At 42.8% G+C, this 6,374-nt stretch overlaps 1 long non-coding RNA gene across 2 annotated transcripts; it reads right to left on the bottom strand.

The window, feature by feature from the left end:
• Positions 1-36: 36 nt before the first annotated feature.
• LOC123515086 lies at positions 37-2,076 on the bottom strand. Of its 2 annotated transcripts, none has more exons than XR_006677770.1 (3): positions 2,017-2,076; positions 748-892; positions 37-572 (listed from the first exon to the last, which is right to left on the bottom strand). It is a non-coding gene; the product is annotated as an uncharacterized LOC123515086 (long non-coding RNA). The 2 variants fall into 2 exon arrangements; XR_006677771.1 differs by having other exon boundaries at positions 39-569.
• Between the last annotated feature and the right edge of the window lie 4,298 nt (positions 2,077-6,374).

The raw sequence follows: 6,374 nt of genomic DNA, 5'->3' as shown, positions 1-6,374 counted from the left end.
ATAACATTACAAGAATATACATAATAATAATAATAATAATAATAATAATAATAATAATAATAATAATAATAATAATAATAATAATAATAATAATAATTGTAATAATAGACCAATTTATATAATTATGTATCTTCGTGTTTATACATATTGCACTTAAAATTCTAGAGAGAGAGAGAGAGAGAGAGAGAGAGAGAGAGAGAGAGAGAGAGAGCAATAGAAAGACTGAAAAACCCTGAAAATAAGATCAAGAGAGAAAAAGGAAGTGAGTAAGTTGACCTCTGCTCGGCCCGCTGTGGTGGTGCACCTCTCGGCCTCTGCAGGGACCTGGAATCAATCTGGTGTTGACTTTAGTGATTGTTGTGGTGGTGGTGGCCGTTCGGTGGTGCCTGGGGTCGGATGGTGGTGCTAGTGACGGGCCTGGTGCTCTGGTGGTGCTGGTTGTGCTGGTGTTGTGTGGTGTTGACCTGCCGTCGAGCGTTCACACCGTTTTCTCTCATCTCGGTGGTGTCGTAGATGTAGTTTTGGTTCCCGCTGTAGTCTCGCCACCCAGAATTGGTGATGAGCCGCTCCTGCTGGTGTACAGGGGGGTGGGGGTCGTTAGATAAGGGGGTGTTGCTTTGGGGGGTTCAAATAATTCCTTCATTTTTTTTTCTATTTTTTTTTTTTGACAGAGAGAGAGAGAGAGAGAGAGAGAGAGAGAGAGAGAGAGAGAGAGAGAAAAGGAAAGAAAAACACAAACAAACAAACCTCTGCAAAATTTCAGTAAATTTGTGGGACAGCGTGTAGTCTGGCCTTCCCGCCGCTGCTGCTGCCAACACCACCACCACCACCACCACCACAGCCAGCCGTGCCATCCTGACCCACTCCCGGCTGGCTAGTTGTGACCTTTGACCTGAAATGAGAAGGTTAGGTTAGGTAACAGGAAAACAGACCAACAAGAACACAGACACACACATTACAAGCCTTCCTATTTGAGCTAATTTCTCCTTAACTAACCACTAACTTAACATTACACCAGGCTGGAGACACACAGGAAACATTCTTCTATACTTGTAATGACCAACAACACCACAAAATAAGAAGAAATAGGAGAAAAATGCAAAAACAGACCAACAATTTACACAGACACACACATTACAAGCCTTCCTATTTCACCTCATTGCTCCTTAACTAACCACTAACTTAACATCACACCAGGCTGGAGACACACAGTAGTAGTAGTCACATACCTCCTACGGTACACTTCTAAGCGCCTTCGTACTGCGCGATGCTTTTTTCTGCCAAGGACAGGCGCCGTTTGTCAAACAGACAATCAACCAGTGTGTCAGACAAGTCAGTTAGTCAATCATTCACTCATTCAGTCAGTTAGCCAAATAGTCAGTCAGCCAGATAGTCAGTCATTTAGCTAGTATTTTATTCATTTAATCAGTCAGTCATTCAGTCAGTCTGTCAGTCAGTCCAAATATCAGTCAGTCAGTGAATCTATTAGTTAGACAGGCAATTTATCCCTCAATCCGTCAATCTTTCAGCCAGTCAATCAATCAATATTTACGATGCAAAACACACACTGACGGTGGTGGTTGAAGTGTTGCACGAGGGTGGCGTAAAAGGATAAATCAATGTTCAGCTCCATCACATCGCCCCGATAGAGCCATACAACTGGCGGGTAAGCCTTGCCCCACGTCACTTCATCAAATAGAGCAGGTCAAGATATATGCAAGAAGAACAGGCGTGGGAATCTGCTGACGTAACGCGTCGTGAGTACGAGTAGTAGTACTAGCAGTAGTAGCAGTAGTAGTAGTAGTAGTAGTAGTAGTAGTAGTAGTAGTAGAAGAAGAAGAAGAAGAAGAAGAAGAAGAGAGAGAGAGAGAGAGAGAGAGAGAGAGAGAGAGAGAGAGAGAGAGAGAGAGAGAGAGAGAGAGAGAGAGAGAGAGAGAGAGAGAGAGAGAGAGAGAGAGAGAGCAAACAAATCTTAACAGAAAAACAAGAACAACAACAACAAAAACCACAACTCACTTTACTCCTATATCCAGGGCAGAACACGGAGACACAGGCTTGCCCGACTTTAAAAAACAGCGGCGGGCAGTCAGCGTGATGCAAGGCGTAGGTAATCTGCGCCGTGAATTGTCTGCCCACAGCCTCCGCCACGTCCACCTCATTCTGCCTGTCGTCACCTGGGAACGGAGCGGGTAATCAATGATGAAAGACACTTGTTATAAGGGCTCACTGACACTGAGCTAGCCTGTTGAGGGCCTTAAAACATACTGAAAAATCCTTGTATAGTCTTAATTTACTTTTACACACACCCACGACAAACCACACATACCCAAACCCTCTTAAAAACTCAATAACATCCCAAAACACACTAAGAAAACACAGAACAGGTTAAAATACCTCCAAACTCACTAGAAACACCCAATATTTACTGAAATAACCCCACACACACCCAAAAGACCACTAACACCCCCCCCACCACTTATAACACTCATAATAAACCCAAACCCCACTCAGAACACCAACCAACCCCTCAAAGTTCTCCCAAACCACACTCAAAACATGCTAATACTCACACACACCTCAATCCACACTCTCAAAATACGTAAAATATACCTAAAAGATCTAACATATACTGAAAACAAACGAAATGAACCCCAAAGCATACTTATAACACTCCAAACAGCCTGCAACACTAATGAACAAGCTTAAAATACCCCAAATCTATCCCAAAACCAACAGTATGCATTATAAAGAACGTTAGGATTAAAAGGGACACTTACCTAAATATTACACCTTGGCTTATTCTCCTATTCCACCTTTATTTCTCATTTTTTCTTCATCCTTCTCCATTGTTACTCCTTCTTCCACCTCCTCCTCCTTCCATCCACACGTCTGAGCCTAGAAACACATCAAAACACTAGATATTAGACAAAATATTCAGGAAATGGAGGGTGACTTAAATATTATGGCTTTGCTACTGCTCCTCTTCCTCCTCCCTTTCTCTTTTCTTACTTCTTATCCTCCTTTATTTCTCCTTTCTTCCTCCTTCTGCTACAATTATCTACACACCTGAACCTAGAAACCCACGAAAACACGTAGAAATCACTAGATATTAGGCAAAATATCGACGAATTGCGGATTTGGAAAAGAGGCGCCAGCCTGGGGCTATGGTGAGTCACTACCTGGGCTGTGGTCATCAGAGAGAACGGGAACGGGGTGACTCGGCTAAATTACGTAAATAATTTGATTTCAAAATGACTTTTAGAAAAACGAAGCCACGGCCAAATGCTTGTTATTTTATGACGTGATAAATACTTAAACTAATTTTCAAAATATCAAAATATCTCCAGCTTAACTGGTTTTTAAAAAAAGGTCTAAATTAAGTACGTTAAAAGTACAAAAACATTTTAACCCATAAATCTCTTAAAACGTCCTGTAAAGTCAAGCCATTTTCACTTGGCGTGTATTTTATCACATTTCAGGGAGTCTGAGCTATCTTTTAGGGCATTCTACAGCGTGTTAGACCGAGAAGCAGAAACGTGAGCAAATAAAATAAAGAAAAATAAGAGCTTTTTACAACAGCACCAAACACCATTTCATAGTCCACATATTTCACTCAATAGATTGATTTCACACTTAAAAGAGGACAGGCACTCTTTTGCTACCATAAAGGCCCACTTATACCTTGAAATGAAAAAGTTCAAAATTCCAAGTGGGAAATTTTGCCCGTTTAAAAGCCTTTAACATACGCCATAAAACACACCTAAACGCCACATATTTACCCAGCACAGGCGCGGAACACACTTTAAACACAACAAAACATTTATAGAAACCATAAAAACATACCATGGAAGCGTAATATTACCGTCATGAAATATTAAAAAAAAAGGGCGATGGGAGGGTGATGTCGGGGGTAGGGTAATGGCTGGGGGACCCGGGGAGGCGGCCCGGCGGCCTGAGGAAAACGGGAACAGTGGCGGCAGGACATCCATATATAGCCTTTATCATCTCACCAAACCAAAATTAAGCCACAGAGAAATTTTGACTAGACTATATGAAATGTTAGACTGGTGGCTGCATTGTGACACATGTTTGGTCTATGGTAAATGAAGGAAACAAATATTAGAGGGTAATACAGACGCATGGCTCTTTTTACGGTCCTTTAAAATATTTGCGAACTGTTTTCACTCTCATATGTATGGGAAACCTAACATTAAGTGAAAAGTCTTATAAATACCTTTAATAGACGAAGATTAGGCAGTGTGGTGAAGGCTTGCACTGGTTCTCATGCTGATTACCTCTTCGAGCTGGTGCTTGGTGCTCCTTGAAAACTGTCGGTAATATAGCAACACTTCACTTTATTTTTTTTGTGTGTGTGGGTGTGGGTGTGGGTGTGTGTGTGTGTGTGTGTGTGTGGGTGTGGGTGTGGGTGTGCATGGGTCAGTATAGCCCACCGCCACAACTGTTGTCACCACCACCACCTCTGCTTTAAGACTACTGCCGTAGCAAAAGCTTGTCTGTGAAGACAGGACGCATGTATATATGTTTATGATAACTATCTGTTACTAAATCTCTTATTAATGAGACGCTATGCTTATACAAATACCACATGTCGATTTATTGGTTATTGTGACATCTTCCTCTTCGTTATCGTGTCCAGCTTTTGTTATTTGTCAAAGCAGGAAATATTAAATTGTATCTTGTTGTACAGCGAGTGTTGGCAACTCCCACGAGGCAATAAACAAGGTGCTTAAAAGGCAGACTGTACTATTTTTCTCATCCGCTTTTTCTACCGCCTGATATACGAGTATTTCTGACAATAAACCAGGGTGACAGGACACTATGTAGAGGAATATAGACTTTTTTTCTATGTACATACACATCTATATTGTTATTTATAGACGAATTTATTGACTTATCTATCTGCCTGCCTATCCATCTATCTGTTTGTTTGTCCAACTGTCCATTTCCGTATCTATCAACCCATAAAATTACCCGCTTCACACAAGCATATAAATACCACCACCACCACCACAACCACCTGCCCATCTTCGCCCTCATGAACGGGAGTGTGTCAGTGATAGGCGAGGGACACAACGGCTCCATCAATTGCATCGCCAACCTTCGCCTACTGTTTCGTGTCAGCCGGGGAGTCCCTGACGACACATCCCTCCCGACCTACACGCTTTCGGACCCACGTAGCACGGGCGTGGGCGTGGGTGGAATCGTGGGTGACATATACGTGGTGTCAGGCGCTTATCCGATTCCCTTTGCCTGTATCGTCTTCATTGGTTCTCTACACACTTGTCTGGTCGCTCCACGTGCACACTTGCGTACGGCAACAAGTGCCTGGCCACGCGCACCACATACCTCTTACGGTACACTTCTAAGCGCCTTCGTACTGCGCGATGCTTTTTTCTGCCAAGGACAGGCGCCGTTTGTCAAACAGACAATCAACCAGTGTGTCAGACAGTCAGTTAGTCAATCATTCAGTCATTCAGTCAGCCAAATAGTCAGTCAGCCAGATAGTCAGTCATTTAGTTAGTATTTTATTCATTTAATCAGTCAGTCAGTCAGTCAGTCAGTCAGTCAGTCAGTCAGTCCAAATATCAGTCAGTCAGTGAATCTATTAGTTAGACAGGCAATCTATCCGTCAATCCGTCAATCTTTCAGCCAGTCAATCAATCAATATTCACGATGCAAAACAAGCAAACACACCACCAATAGTTACCACCACAATCACCACCACCACCACCAATACACAGCACACTGACATCATCACCACCAACACTTTCTAAAGGTGTGTACACATTTACTGAATTTCCACGCATCGTTTCATCGTTGCGTATCACACTGTGATACAATACAATGCAACAGGGTATTGTACCCTTTTTTGCCTATACGCGTGGTGTATCATCGTTGAGTGATGCAACAGTGTCATTCAGTTTCTTCCTGACCGTAGCCATGAGTGCAAATGTGCAGTTGTCTGTGGCCACACACAACTGATTTTGAGTTTGTCTGCAATTGGGGTCAAAATGGCAAAAAATATTCATGCCCGTCCACGACAACACTGAACATGCAACGCGACGATCCCACGCTCCTCGTCCACACACACACACACACACACACACACACACACACACACACGAAGGTTGGTGAGTTGTGTATCATTCCTTTGAGGTGACGCCAAGATACCGAAAATGGCGGATCGAACCCGTTACGTAACATTGTGTCATATTTTGACACGCAACGGTGAAGCACTATCCTGTCAACACTGCTACGCAACGGAGATCCGATACGTGGAAATGCAACACGTGTGTACCCGCCTTAATTAAAACACAAACAATATTCATACACAGTGTTACACCCGCAACCCC

Source organism: Portunus trituberculatus, chromosome 38 (genome assembly GCF_017591435.1).
Source record: "Portunus trituberculatus isolate SZX2019 chromosome 38, ASM1759143v1, whole genome shotgun sequence".
NCBI classification, from domain to species: domain Eukaryota; kingdom Metazoa; phylum Arthropoda; class Malacostraca; order Decapoda; family Portunidae; genus Portunus; species Portunus trituberculatus.
This window is presented reverse-complemented; position numbering and strand designations above follow the sequence as displayed.